The sequence below is a fragment of the Mauremys mutica genome, chromosome 12 (assembly GCF_020497125.1).
Source record: "Mauremys mutica isolate MM-2020 ecotype Southern chromosome 12, ASM2049712v1, whole genome shotgun sequence".
Classification (NCBI taxonomy): domain Eukaryota; kingdom Metazoa; phylum Chordata; order Testudines; family Geoemydidae; genus Mauremys; species Mauremys mutica.
This window is the reverse complement of record NC_059083.1, coordinates 55,693,438-55,709,307: the sequence shown is the minus strand read 5'-3', so window position 1 is coordinate 55,709,307 and position 15,870 is coordinate 55,693,438.

The window sequence follows — 15,870 nt, the reverse complement described above, 5'->3', positions numbered from 1 at the left end:
GAGGCTGGGCAGAGGAAAGAAGGAAGCTGGGGAAGCCAACAGTGTTTGCTGTGTGCCTGGGTCCCAGCATCTCTCCTGGATTCTCTGCACTTTTCTACCAGTTTGTAACTGTTGCTCTGTTGCTGGTGTATGTGAGATTTGGGCGTAGCAGTGTGCTGGGCTGGGGATGAAAAGTACCATGCTGCACTGGGCTGGGGTGGGGAAAGGAGTCTGTCTTTGTCCTTTGGAATAATAAAGTAGAATTTAGTTTCTCACACTCCCAGTGTCCTTTATTTTGCATTAAATATCCACCGGATTCAGCGTGGAGGTTAAAAGTAAACACAATACAAACATGGTCTAGTACTGCAGTGTGCAGAGTCATCATCATACAGTCTCACCTCTGCCCTGTCATAGGCTCAATTGCAGGCAGTATATTCACAAATGTATATGTGTATAATATGGCTAAAGTGATTCTGATCTCTGAGCTTGGTTTCAGCCCAAGATCCCCTCTCTCTCAACTTTACCACCTGCCTAATTCTAGCTCAGACCCATTTAAATCAATGGGGCTATTGGCAGTAGTACAATTACACATGTGACTAAGGTTTTGCAGGACTGCAACTTTAGATTGCGGGGTTTCAGAGTCTCTCTCTGTTGATACTCGGCCTGTTCTTGATACCACAACTTTCCCAAAATTCATTCTTCTCTGATAACAAAATAATTCTGTCTGAGTTAATACCATGATTATTTGTAATATATCAGCAGCTAGAGGTTCTGCGGAAGGCTAAGGCCTATTGTGCTAGGTACTGTATATACACATCATGAGAGACAGCTCCTCAGGGAAAGAGTTTACAGTCTCAATATGCAGAACAACCAATGTAATGATTTTGTAAATGGCAAGAGTGACCCGAAAATCTAAAGAGCTATGAGTGATGCCCCAAGAGGAATGATGAGGGGAGGGGGCAGCATCTCCCGATTGCTGAGAGAACGAGGCTCTGCCCTTAAAGCAGGTATTCAACTTCTTTTGTGTGTGAAAAACACAGATTGTTCTTGCCCAGAATTACAGCACTTACCCCTAGAGTGCAGAACATTTTCTGGGGAAAGTCAGTCTGCTACTGGCTTTAGCAATAATTAACAATGGGTCTGTTCAGACATTTAGCACCAACTGTGAGACCTTGCCATGGAGTGATACCACTCAAAGCCCCATTCTATTCCAGTTAAGGTATTTTAGTGCTTGTGGCCCCAGATTATATTGAACTGATTTTTGAAGCCCATTAGGTTTTTGGAAAGTTTTTTTCAAAAGCATCTTTTAAAAAATGACTTCGGGTTGGATTTTAAAAGATATTGGGCACTTGAGGATGCAGAGAGGGGTCTAGAGGGGTTGTCAAAGCAGGTTAGGCACCAGGGGCTAGATACACAAAAAGATTTAGGAGCCTAGCTGCTAATTTCACTTTAGGTACCTGCTTCTGATATTTAGATGCCACTGATCCTCAACGCCTCCCCCACAATCCCCACTCAGCTGTTGCCTAACTCTGAAGGTGTTTAATGGTCCTATGCACCTACATTTTTGTCATTTAAATCCCCCAAGTGTCTACAAATCTGGTTCTGGGCATGCACACAGCTGCCTCAGGCTAGGCACACAGATCCCTATTTCATACCTAAGCTCCAGCACACTCTTCACACAGTGTTGTTCCTGGCCTATCTCGCATGGGGCTGTCCCACTGCCCACTCTGATTTGTCCCAGGCCCAGGCCCCGGCCCCATTTCTGGTGGGGAGGGTAGGGAGGGAGATGCCAAATTTGGTGTTGCAACTCACTTGGCTCAATTTTGGCTCCAGATGCTCCCTACCCTCCCCCTGTCACAACTGCGGTGGGATATTTGGGCCCATCCAAAGTGCTCAGAGCACCAGCCCCGGAATCGGACCAGTCTGTGCTTCACCAACATCCAGGCGCAGCATGGGGAGCTGCTGCCAGTGCCCACATGGGAGAGCCAGCCAGGAGAGGGGCAGAGGGGGACTGGCAGGGGGCAGACATGGTAGGGGTTGCCTAGTCCCCAGTGATGAGTTAATCCAGCCCTATGAATAACCAGAGGAACCTGATGGCAAAGCACTGACAGCTCCATGGCCCGAGCTAGGGGAACAGAGCTTGAAACTCCGGCCCAGGGCTAGTAGCCAGTGTGCCTGATGTGGAGATAAGAGGCCGTCTCTAGCCTGGTCTACACTAGGCGTTTAAACCGGTTTTAGGAGCGTAAAACCAATTTAACGCCACAACCGTCCACACTAGGAGGCACCATATATCGATTTTAATGGCTCTTTAAACCGGTTTCTGTACTCCTCCCTAACGAGAGGAGTAACGCTAGTATCGGTATTAACATATCGGATTAGGGTTAGTGTGGACGCTGATCGACGGTATTGGCCTCCGGGAGCTATCCCACAGTGCAGCAGTGACCGCTCTGGACCGCAATCTGAACTCGGATGCAGTGCTCAGGTAGACAGGAAAAGCCCCGTGAACTTTTGAATATTTCCTGTTTGCCCAGCGTGGAGCTCCGATCAGCACGGGTGACGATGCAGTCCGAAATCAAAATAAAAAAAGAGCTCCAGCACGGACCATGCGGATGTGATCGCTGTAAGGGCAGGCAAATCCGTTCTATCAGCGCTCCGTTACAGAAGATGAAATTCAGAATCCTTTTTTAAAAATCTCCAGACAGACGCCATAGCAGGGACTCAGCGCACTGCAGCGTGATAAGCGTAACGGAAAGCCAAAGAATCAAATGGACGCTCATGGACTGGAGGACTGAAGCTATCCCACAGTTCCTGCAGCCTCTGAAAAGTATTTGCATTCTTGGCTGAGCTCCAAATGCTTCTAGGGTCAAACACAGTGTCCACGGTGGGTCAGGGCATAGCTTGGCAATCTACTCCCCCCCCCCACCCACCCCCAAAAGCGAAAGGGAAAACAATCCTCTGACTCTTTTACATGTCACCCTATCTTTACTGAATGCTGCAGATAGACACGATGCTGCAGCCGTCAACACCAACATCCTCACTCCCCCCCTGCCATGGGTGGCTGATGGTACAAAAGGACTGGTAACCGTCCTCGTCATCAGCCTATTGGCACATGGGGCAGTAACCATGCTGACTAGCATCCGTCAGGTCAATCAAGGGCTCCTGGCCCTAATTTTTTATGGTGGATGGTGCAGTATGGCTGGTAACCATCGTCATCATAGCAACAGGGGGCTGAGCTCCATCAGCCCCCACCCTTCATGTGTAAAGAACAGATTAAGTTGCCCCTGGACTAGCAGCTTCTCTCCTACACACTGCTTAATGTCCTGTCTGGACTATCATAGCAGCTGGAGGCTGCCTTCCACTCATTTCTCACTAACAAGTCACCATGTCTTTTTATTCCTTCATTCTTTATTACTTCATCACACAAGTGGGGGGACAATGCTACGGTAGCCCAGAAAGGCTGGGGGAAGAACGGAATCAACAGGTGGGGTTGTTACAGGAGCACCCCCTGTGAATAGCATACAGATCATAGTTTCTGCAGGATCTGACACAGAGCAGCTGTGCTCTCTGGTTCTATGATACAGTGGTTATCTAGTACACTTGCCTATATTCTAGGCAGGACTGATTCTATTTTTAGATACCAAAAAGGAGGGATTGACTCAGGGAGTCATTCCCAATTTTGGCTTTTGCGCCCCTGGCTAAGAGCAGCCAGGGGCACTTATGACAGCAGCAAATGGTACAAAAGGACTGGTAGCCATAATCATCCTCACCAGTTCCAATTTATGGAAGGGTTTGGATGGTGCAGTATGACTGGTAACCATCTCTGCTGTCATGCAAAAGCAAAAGCATGCTTCTGTGTAGCGCTGCTGAATCGCCTCTGTGAGCGGCATCTAGTACACATACGGTGAGAGTCACAACAAAAGGCAAAACAAGCTCCATGATTGCCATGCTATGGCATCTGCCAGGGCAATCCAGGGGAAAAAGGCGCGAAATGCTTGTCTGCCGTTGCTTTCCCAGAGGAAGGAGTGACTAACGACATTTACCCAGAACCACCCGCGACAATGATTTTTGCCCCATCAGGCACTGGGATCTCAACCCGGAAGTTCCAAGGGGCGGGGGAGACTGCGGGAACTATGGGATAGCTAGGGAATAACTACCCACAGTGCAACGCTCCAGAATCCGACGCTAGCCTCGGACCGCGGACGCACACCACCGAATTAATGTGTTTAGTGTGGCCGCGCGCACTCGATTTTATAAAATCTGTTTTACAAAACCGGTTTATGCAAATTCGGAATAGTCCCGTAGTGTAGACGTACCCTCAGAAACTGCTCCCTGTGCCCGTCTGTTACCAGAGTTAATCACACACACAGTCAGTATCACTGAGAAACATGTCACCGGCAGCTCCTGGTCCCGGGCAGCCTCTCTAGGAGCAGGACCCATCACCCATGTGTCCCTGTTGATACTGGGGACTCTCTGGAATAATCCTCAGTCTCCATCGAAATCCCCCTTCTCCTCCCTCCCTGGGATCTGCACATCTCCTTTCTGTCCATTGACATGGTGGCTTTTATGCATGATGCCCCTTAATGCTAAGAGAAGCTGCCCCTGACCAGGAGACATGGGGCCCTGTAGCATAAGGTGACCATTTTTTTCAAATTTAAAACCAGGACATTTAAAATAGCTCAGCCAGCATGAGTAATAGTCACTGTCGTAGAATATAAGTTGAAAAATATTGCGGAGTATGCTTATCTTTTTTTTTCTTTAAGTGAAAGAATACAATAAAATGTACTTCTTTTATTTATATTATATATTATGAAAGTAATTTTGCGGAAAAAAAACAAATATTTGATATGGGTAGATTAGTACATAATTGTATACTTAGGATTTTGGGATCCAAGTAATAAAGAAACAAGTGTAGCAGTAAAACAAAATGGTTTTAATAAAAAATGGTACAAAAGTACTTAATCTACATTCCTAATTTTGCTTCTTATATTTTTGTGAAGAGTGGATTGATTTTAATAATAATTCGTTTTCCTGGATGTTTTTATAAAATTCCATGCAAGTTTGGTTAAAATTATATTTAGTAATTAGCAAACATTTCAAAGTTTCAACATGTAATTGAGTTTTATCACTGGACCAGATATTGTTCATCAAAGTTAAAAGACGTTCGGCAGGTGCATTGGTTCCTGGTAAACAGAGACAATATTCTACCAATTTGCCAATATTTTTGTAGGAAACATCATTTTCACTGAAGGCTTTGAATATTTCAATCCATCTGTTCGATAGTGGTACAGAATTTTGTCTCCAGTGAGTAATTTTTTCATCTGTAATGTAGCGCAGGACAAAGCAGGTTTCAAACAGTTCATCTTCTACTAAATTGATTTCAGAAAAATACTGAAGAATGTAATCACTGCAAACTTGAAAGTTGTCATGGGTGAGTTTAGTGTTTAACAAAACCCAATTGAATTTTTCGGTATGCTTAATAGGTCCTTCCCATTCCTCTAGATATTGAATACATGTGTCATAAAATTCTACCACTTTTTCTTTGAAAATAGCAGGTTTTAATATGCCTTCTTCCTCAAGCTGCTTCAAATTTTGCTGCACCTGTAACGGCAAGAAAACGTTTGCTTTTCTGTCAGCTAATTTTGTTTTTAAGTCACTGTAAATATTGCTAGTTTCTATAATAGAAATCTCCTGTCCTTCTATTTTCAAAATAGCATTGTGGAACATTGATGACACGTTATGCAAAAAGTAAAGCCAAGACTCTGTCTCTGAATTATCAAAATAATTTGTGATAATTGTGGGGCTCTTCTCGTTTGAGGCAAAATATGATTTTAAGGCAGGATATATTTGTAGGACGTGCTCAATCGTGGGTCGTAACGCCAACCATCGTGTGGCACTGTATCCCAAGACTTTCTTATATTCGATGTCCACGAATTCACAAAATTCTTTCAATTCATTAACGCGCACTGTATATATATATATATAAGTATGAATAAATCTTGGTGATGAAAGTTTGCACATCAATTGGTACACAGTCGGCTGCAGTTTGTATAGCATTGTTCAAAATATGAGCGGCACAACCAATTCTCACAAGCTCTCTTCCACCCAAATTGGATTTCAGCTTGGTAAAAATGTTATTTTTCCCACTTCTTCGCATTCCTCCAAAGTTAGTATTGGTGTTGTCAGCACAAAATCCAAGTACCTTGGTATCTAAACGATACTTTTTTAACACTTCCAAAATATAATCAGTAACTATGTCAGATGTTTCGCCTGGCAAATCTCTTACTTCCAAAATTTTGACGTGTATTCCAGACCGGTATGAAAAATCTTATTATTATGGGAATCAATTTTACTTCCTTGTGGTTTGATGCATCCGAATAAATAGAAATAAAATTTGCAGCATCTAAATCCTCTTCCAATAACTGTTTCGCATAAGGCACCAGCACATCGGTAACTATTGCCTCGCATTTTGTTCTAGAACATGTAAACCTGGCATCAAAACATGTTTTAATCAGTTTGCAGGTACAATCCATTGATCGGAATGAGTGATTATGCATTACTGTGTGGTACGGCCATAAACCTTCAGCTGCAGCTAGTTTTCTTTCAGCATCTTCAAATTGTTTTTTCTTAAAATATGATTTCACACTGACTTGCAATTGCTGCAGACACGGCCTGTTTATGTTTGACTGTTTGTATGTGGTTTTCAATGTCGGTTTTTCCACTGTTTGCAATAGAAAATATACTTCGGCATTTTACACATTCCACCTCACTATTGTCATTATTAGTACTTGCTTTGATGAATGTATATTTCGATTTTAACTCGTCATTGAAGATGCACTTTCGTCGTTTTGGCGCCATGGGTGTCCAAAAATAAACAATTATTACAAACTTCGTCAGATGTCGGTCTTGGTCCGAGGGGGCGAAGTCACCGGTCCAGGATCAAGGGGGGCGAAGACGCCAGTCCTGGTCCAAAGGGGCGAAGGCGTTGATCCTGGTCCAAGGGGGCGAAGTCATCGGGTCCTGGCGAAGCAGCGAGGTGCTCCGTGAAAATGGCGGAGCGAAAAGCTCGAGTAACCGAGAAAGCGTGGAGCTCTGAGGGCCAGTGTCACGGTCCGAAGATGCCAGATCACTGGTGCCTGTCCTGTGCTGCGGAGGGCCTTTTATAGTCCGAAGCTAACACCGAATTGGTCGATTTTGGCGGGCTCTGTGTGATGACGTCATCATCGAGTTCCCACGGTCGGGCTGTATGTAATGCGCGGGAGTATTATCGAAGAGTCGCCACGGCCACAATATAGTGAGAGTGCGTGTGCTGAATGCCGAGTATTGCCAAGATCCAACAACGAGAACCGTCGTGTAAAATAAAACTAAAACTAGGATAAATTAATAAAATTGATTTAGACTGGTTTATCAAGGATTGATTTGATGTACTCAATCTTTTGATAAATTAATAATTTTTGATTTTGTAGTCCTAAACTGTACTGGTTACATCTCACAACTAACCCGACCAATGTCCAAAAAACCAGTACTGTACTGGTAAAACCAGTACGTATGGTCACTTTACTGTAGCAGGGTGGATCCCCTGCTCCTGCCCTGAGGGGTTTAAAAGCGGCCTAGCAGGGCTTGAGAGCGGGGGCTCTAAAAGCTGGGCTGATTGGGGAAGTGGCTGCAGCTGGGCCACACCCCAATCAGGCCACAGCTGGCCCCTATAAAAGGCTGGAGGCCAGAAGCCCAGGTGGTCTCTCTCTGCCTTCAGAGAGAGAAGGGCCTGGCTGCAGGGAGCTTGAGACTAGGTACCTGAGTGAAGCAGGGCTGGGGAAAGGCAGAGGAGCTGGGAAGCTCCAGCCTAGAAAGCCCCAGGCTGCGGCCTAGCACAAGGCCAAAAGGTACTGGGGGTTGCAGAGGGCAGCCCAGGGGTAGGCCAAAGCAGCAGGTCCAAACCCTCCTTGCCAGTGATGAGTTGGCTGATACTGCAGTCTGCCCCAGAGTGTGGGGCTAGACAATGACTGGCAGTAGCCAATACTGAGGCAAGGTGGGGATAGAGGGTGGGGGTTCCCCAAGGAGGGGAGACCCAGAGAGAAAGGGGTTACTGCCAGGGGGCAGCACCCCCATGTAAAAAGGCACTGGGTCCAGGGAGGGACACAGGGGCCAGAGGACAGGTGGATCACCAGCCTGCAGAGGGTGCTCCAGTGCTGGAATAGAGCTAATTCCCAGAGCAACCAGTAGGAGGTACCGCAGGGGTGAGTCCAACCCGTCTACAGGCCCCAAGAGGCAGGGTCTGGGGCAGGGGCTGCAGTATAATCCCTTGGTTGCTAGGTCCCAGGAGCACCTGGGATGCAGCTCTGGGAGCAACTGCCGGGGTCACTCAGTCCCAACAGCAGGAAGTGAATTTCTCTCACTGCAGTGACTCTGGGATGCTGTGGGGAGCCCACGGTCCTTGCAAGATCCCTGAGCCTTGGCAACTGCTTTTGGGGACCCTGGAGCCCTGGCTGCAGCCGGGAGAAGGGACTCTCTCACTACAGCAGCCAGTATGAGGTACAGCAAGTCCCACTCCCTTACCCTGAGCTCCATGCTGGGTGGGTGGAAAGGGGTCACATGCTGCATGCAAGTCCCACTCCCCTACCCTGAGCTCCTTGCTCGGTGTGTGTGTGTGTGGGGGGGGAAAGGGTCAGATTCTGCATGCAAGTCCCTTTCCCGCCCTGCCCTGCCCCAGTTCCTTGCTGGTTGGGTGGGAGAAAGGGGCCAGATGAAGCATGCATTCCCACTCTTCTATTCCCCCCAGCTACTTGCTGTGTGGGTAGAGAGGGGAGCGGGCCAGATGCTGCATGCAAGTCCCATTCCCCTCCCCCCCACAAACTCCTTGTTGGGTGGGTGGCAGGGCTGGATTAACTCTCCTTTGGGCCCGGGGCTATTAGATTTTGTGGGGCCCCTGTATACAAGTCTTTTTCCTAATTTAAAACAAAATTATCACAATTATGGCATTGAGGCTATTAACGCTGTACTAAACTTGCCTTTTAATTAACATAAACCAAGGGGCTGCAGAGATGTGCCAGCAGACAGCCGCTTCTGGGCGGCATGGGGCCATGCATGCAGGCAGCCTGCTTGAGCCCTGCTGCGCCACTGGACTTTTAGCAGCCTGGAGATTGCAATCAACTGGCAGAGGCTCCAGGATCGACCAGTTGATCGCAATCGACAGGTTGGTGACCAATGAATTGTATATACTTATAAGAACATAAGAATAGCCATACTGGGTCAGACCAAAGGTCCATCTAGCTCAGTAGCCTGTCTTCCGACAGTGGCCAATGCCAGGTGCCCCAGAGGGAATGAACAGAACAGGTAATAATCAAGTGATCCATCACCTATTGCCCATTCCCAGCTTCTGGCAAACAGAGGCTAGGGACACCATTCCTGCCTATCCTGGCTAATAGCCATTGATGGACCTATCCTCCATGAATTTATCTAGTTCTTTTTTGAACCCAGTTATAGTCTTGGCCTTCACAACATCCTCTGGCAAGGAGTTCCACAGGTTGACTGTGCGTTGTGTGAAGAAATACTTCCTTTTATTTGTTTTAAACCTACTGCCTATTAATTTCATTTGGTGGCTCCTAGTTCTTGTGTTATGAGAAGGAGTAAATAACACTTCCTTATTTACTTTCGTCATACCAGTCATGATTTTGTAGACCTCTATCATACCCCCCTTAGTCATCTCTTTTTCAAGCTGAAAAGTCCCAGACTTATTAATTTCTCCTCACATGACAGCTGTTCCATACCCCTAATCATTTTTTCTGAACCTTTTCCAAGTCCAATATATCTTTAGAGAGATGGGGCGACCACATCTGTAGGCAGTATTCAAGATGTGAGCGTACCATGGATTTATATAAAGGCAATATGTATAGTTGGGATTATGTTTTCCAATGTGTATTACTTTGCATTTATCAACACTGAATTTCATCTGCCATTTTGTTGCCCAGTCACCCAGTTTTGTGAGATCCTTGTGTAGCTCTTCGCAGTCTGCCTGGGACTTAACCATCTTGAGTAGTTTTGTATCATCTGCAAATTTTGCCACCTCACTGTTTACCCCTTTCTCCAGATCATTTATGAATATGTTAAATAGGACTGGGCCTAGTACAGACCCTTGGAGGACATCACTATTTCCCTCTCTCAATTCTGAAAACTGACCATTCTCTCATTATTTATCAATATGTTAAATACTTCTCTCAGTTCTGAAAACTGGATTTATTTTTGCGGGGGCCCCTTGAGCCCGAGGCCCTGGGCTGCAGTCCCTAAAGCCCCTGTGTTAATCCAGCCCTGGTGGGTGAGAGGAGGGAGCCAGATGCTGTATATAAGTCCCACTATCCTACCCCAAACTCCTTTGTGGGTGGCGGGCAAATTTGTGAACTTTTTGGACAACCCACTTGACGCATCCTATCATGATCCAATTTAGGCACGCGTGGATGCCATTTTGAGGCTCAGCCAATGAAAGACCAGTATGTCACCAAGAAAATGGGCAAAGTCTGGGGAAAAAAATACAGAAAGGCATGGGAAAAAGAAAAGGAGTTGAAAGATGGGTGAAGGCCTGTGGTCGGTGATGACAGAAAAGCAGCATGCAAATTTTGTAAAACCTTGATTCATGCACATCATGCAGATCTTGTGCAACACGCAGGGACTGACAAACAAAAGAAATGAAACATCATTTTCTTCTATTCACCTGATAGATGTTGGCTTTACAGTATGGAAACCTTCAACTACGATGCACCAAGCAGAGCTAAAACTGGCTGCTACATTGCCTGCTACTCAGTGGTTAGTTCCGTGGATCATTTTGGGGAACTTGTCAGATCAGCTTTCAAGAGAGAGGTAAGTCTGCATTGCACAAAATGCACAGCATTAATAAACAACGTTATTCCTCCCTGCATGTTCTCCGACCTCATCAAAGACATTAGTGAGTCTCAGTATTCACTGGTTATAGATGAGAGCACAGACGTTGCTGCAGTAAAGCAACTCGTCCTTAAAGAAAATTGTGTCTACATTTTTGGGACTAGTCAGTTTGGAAGGTGAAACAGCAGAAGCAATTGCCACAGCAGTGATTCAGTTTCTGGACAGTGTTGGTCTGGATTTCAGCAGACGTGTTGGGATTGGGACTGATGGCTGTAGCCTCATGGTCAGGGAGGGTTTGGCCCCAGGCTGCTCCCAGCGGAGCTGGCTATGATTCCCTGCCCTGTGCCCAGGAAAGCTGCCGCAAACTCCCATTGTTTGCAGGGTGCGTAAAGCCAGCCTGCACGGTCTTGAGGGCTGGGGAAGTGAAACCTGGGGGAGAAGAGATGGGGGTGGGAGCTTCCAGGTAACTGGGAGTAGGAGCGGGGGTTAAGAACAGGGTACAGGCACTGCCAGACTCAGGAGGAGGGGGAAACCCAGGAATAGAGAGGAGCAGAGGGGATAAAAGTTCCCACAGAAGGAGTAAGCCAGGTGCAGTGGCTGTAAAAACAGGGTGTGGACTTTTCTTCCCCCCTTTCAAAGGACCTGAGCTCCTATTTCCCAGCTGCTATTTTTACCTAGTGGGGAGGGATAGCTCAGTGGTTTGAGCATTGGCCTGCTAAATACACAGTTGTGAGTTCAATCCTTGAGCGTGCTACTTAGGTATTGGGGGCAAAAGTTGGTCCTGCTAGTGAAGGCAGGGGGCTGGACTCAGTGACCTTTCAAGGTCCCTTCCAGTTCTAGGAGATTGGTATATCTCCAATTATAACATAATCTGATGATTTTAAAGCCAATCTCATGATATTTGGTGAGCCCGACTCATGATTTTTGAACATTTGGCAATACTGAAGGGCCTCAGATGCTATTGCTGGAGCCCCCAGAGCCCTGGCTGTGGACAGGGTGGGCAGTTCCTATCGAGGGACTGCTCCCCAAGAGACTCTTTCAGTGCAGAAATCCCAGAGCCCTGCTCCCAGGCAGTGCCCCACATGAAGAGAAGGTGAGACCTGCACACCATCCCCCTCCTCAGGGAGTGCTTCTGGTTGCAGCCTGTCTGCAGGGGGATGTCCCAGGCTGCTCCCAGCTGGGCTGGCTGCAGTTCCCTGCATTGTGGCTGCCAGCTCCCATGTTTTGCGTGAGTGTGAGGGATTAGGGGTGGGACTGCGACATATGGGGAGCCAGATGGGGGTTGGAGCCAGAAGGGGCCTGAAGGGGGCAGGGGGCTTTGAGAGCCAGAGGGCATTGAGGGGTGAACAGGATGTGTGAGGAGGAAGGATGGGAGGAACAAGGATGCAGGGGGCAGGATGAGGCCATGGGGATGTGGGGGGAAGGCTGAGGGAATCCTTAGGGGGCAGAGGGAAAAATCTGGGGCTCAGGGGAACAGAGCAGCAATAGAGGGAAACTCTGGGGGGATAAAGAGAAGGAAAGGGTGGGTGCAGGAGAAGGGACTGTGAGGAGGCTGGAGGGAGAATATGAGAGCAAGCGAAGACTGGCTGGCGAAGGGAGAGCCAGAAGGTAGGGAGAGAGATGGTGAGAGATACAACGGCAGCTCCCCCAGCCATGGGGAGCTGCCCTACACAGCAGCCAGTGGGGAATCTTTTTCCCTAGAAATGGTCAAACAAGCATTTGAGGTGGGTGGGCAGGAGATTTCCTCCTAAGGACTCAGAATTTACAAGGCAAATCTCTACTCCCAATATAGTCTTTGTCTTAAATAAATCAATCTCATTATTTTGGGGGTGTGGCTCCTGATGTTAAATGTTTAAGGCTGACAGGACCCAGCTCTGATTTCTGTGTCAAACCAGAGTCACTGCTAGCAACAGCAGGCAAGGAGTCCAACTGGTGTTTATTTCAGTTTGGTTCAGGTTCATTTCCAGTTCAAGCCATCGAAAAATAAAAGTTCAGTTACTGGTTTAAATCCTATTTCTGTCTTAGCAGTGGTAAATTCAAAACAGAGAGATGAAACTTTAAATAATAGTCAAAATTTTCTGTTTTATTTTATATCAATTTTCCTAGTGTTTTTGTGTTGTCAGATAAACATGATTATTTTACGAACAATTTGTTTGAGTAAGCTAAAATAACATCTTTAAATATTTGCTTTGTCATATTGGACCTCTGCAGTGAAAGGATACAGTTGAGGCCTGGAAATTTTATTTCAACACTCACTTGTGATGCTGGAACTACCAGTACAATTTTTCCTAGTTGATACTGCTTGGGCATGACATTTTTATGATGCTCCCAGTAGTTTGGTATGTCTGGGCCTCGGGCTTTTATCAGGTCCTCCAACTGGTATGCTCTGTTAGCAAAGTGGAGAATGAATCGCCTGTAATACCCTACTATTCGCAGAAATGCTCTGACCTGTTTCTTCCAGATTCATCAGGGCCAACTTTGTATTACTAAATAACTTATTCATTTGGGGCTTCACTATGCCGTTTCCCACAATGTAACCAGGGTATATGGCTTCGGCTAGCCCTATTGCACATTTCGAGGGATTTGCAGTGAGACCCGCATCCCTCAGGGTATCCAATACTGCTTCCACCTTTTCTAGGTGCATCCCCCAGCCTGGGCTATGTATGACCACATCGTCGAGGTAAGCAGCCGTATACTTGGCATGTGGAAGTAACAGCTTATCCATGAGCCATTGGAAGGTTGTGGGAGCTCCGTGTAATCCAAAAGGGAGGACAGTATATTGGTACAATCCTTTTGGTGTAGAAAAAGCAGTCTTCTCCTTGGCCAGAGAGGTTTGTCAATAACCTTTGGTCAGGTCGAGGGTGGACGGGAATCGTGCTTTTCCCAACTGGTCGATTAGCTCATCTATCCAAGATATGGGATGGGCATCGAACTGGGACACCTCGTTCAATTTCTGGAAGTCATTGCAGAATCTCATGGTGCCATCTGGCTTAAGTACCAGAACAATCGGACTGGACCACTGACTATGGGACTCCTCAATGACTCCTAGCTCCAGCATCCTCTTAACTTTGGTCCTAATCTCCTCTCTTTTTGCCTCTGGGATCCGGTATGGCTTAACATTCACCTTTGCTCCGTGATGATATGATGATGAGCTTCAGTGGTTCTGACTGGCTTCTCTGAGAACCCATTGTGGTTTCACTCAATCATATTGGTGACTTCCGCCCATTGTTCAGGGATCAATTCAGGGGATATTCTCACGTGCCTCTGTGGTTTATTTTCTTGGGGTGGTGTCTCTAGGGTGACCACATAAGCTCCTCTGTCCTGCCAGGGATTCAACAGGTTGACATGGTAGATCTGCTCCAGCTTCCGGCAATCAGGCTGTTGAACCTTCTAATCGACCTCCCCAACGGCTTCTATTACTTCATATGGCCCCTGATATCTGGCCAGGATCTTGCTTTCCAGCACCATACCCAATCACCTGTCTGGAACTTTCAGACCTTCGCTTGGAGATTGTACTAGGTCTGTTGGGCCTCTTGTGCTTGCTCCATGTGTTCCCGCACTATGGGCGTGACTTGGGCTATCCTGTCCCACATCTGCATCACACGTTCAATGATGTTTTTCCCCTGGTTAGGCTGTTCTTCCCAGTCCTCCTTGACAATGTCCAGTATGCTGCGGGGATGGCAACTGTATAGCAGCTCAAAGGGGGAGAACCCCATGGATGTTTGGGGAACTTCCCTTATGGCAAACATCAGGTAAGGTAGCAAGGTATCCCAATTCTTCCCGTCCCGGGTCACCACTTCCCTTATCATATTCTTAAGTGTCCTATTAAAGCATTCGACAAGGCTGCCAGTCTGAGGATGGTAGACTGACGTTCGTAGGGCCCATATGTGGAGCATCGCACACAGGTCCTTGATCAATTTTGAGAAGAAGGGGGTTCCTTGATCTGTTAAGATCTCTTTGGGTATCCCTACCCTAGAGAAAATTTGAATTAATTCCTTCACTACTGACTTGGACATTGTGTTATGTAGGGGTATGGCTTCTGGGTATTGGGTGATGTAGTCCAGAACTACGAGCACATACTGATGGCCTTGGGCCGACTTCTCCAGTGGGCCTATCAGGGCCATGTCTAGCCTCTTAAACGGGACTTCAATAATTGGCAGAGATACAAGAGGGGCCTTAAGTGCAGTGGGCTGTGTAATTGGCATTCTGGGCAGGAGGTACAATATCGTCAGACCTTCATATAAACTCCTGCCCAAAAGACCCTTCATAGGATTCAGTCAAGGGTTTTATCTATCCCTAGATGTCCTCCAAACAAATGGCTATGAGCTAGGTCCAACACTGCTCTCTGGTGTCTTTGAGGCACCAGGAGCTGCTCCCCTTCTTGCTCTTGCATTTGGACTACTCTATATAACAGGTCCCTTCTTATCACGAAGTATGGTCCTGGGCCTTTGTGTTTCCCCTCCACTGGAACCCCATTCACCTCAACTACTTCCCTTCTAATATTGTCATACAGCAGATCATTGGCTTGGTCTTGCCCAAAATTTCTAAATGAGGGCCCAATATGCTCAAAATCAAGGGGACCTATTTCTGTTTCCCCTCCAGGGTTGGCCTCAGCAGAACCCGGTCCAGCTTCTGGCTCATCAACGACCTGAACTGCCCACCTGCCAGCTGGACGAGATTGCCTCTCTACAAGCACAACCTTTTGGTTCCTAGCCAAAATCCTGGTTCCTAACCTTTTGTCTGCCCTCCTTTCTTGCCTAGTTTTCCGGGGCTTCCCAGTTGCAGAGAACAAGTCCTGGTCAAATTCAGAGAAAAATGGGAGAGGGCTACCTACTGGGGCCACAGTATCACTCCTGGGGTCACTACCCTCGTCGGACTCACCCACCGAAAGTAGATTCCCAAACCCTGGGAAGTCTCATCCCGTGAGGACCAGATATGGGGGTTTAGGGACCACTCCCGCCATCACCCTCGTGGTACTCCCCTGAACTTCAGTTTGTACAGGGATGGTCGGATAGTAGTTGA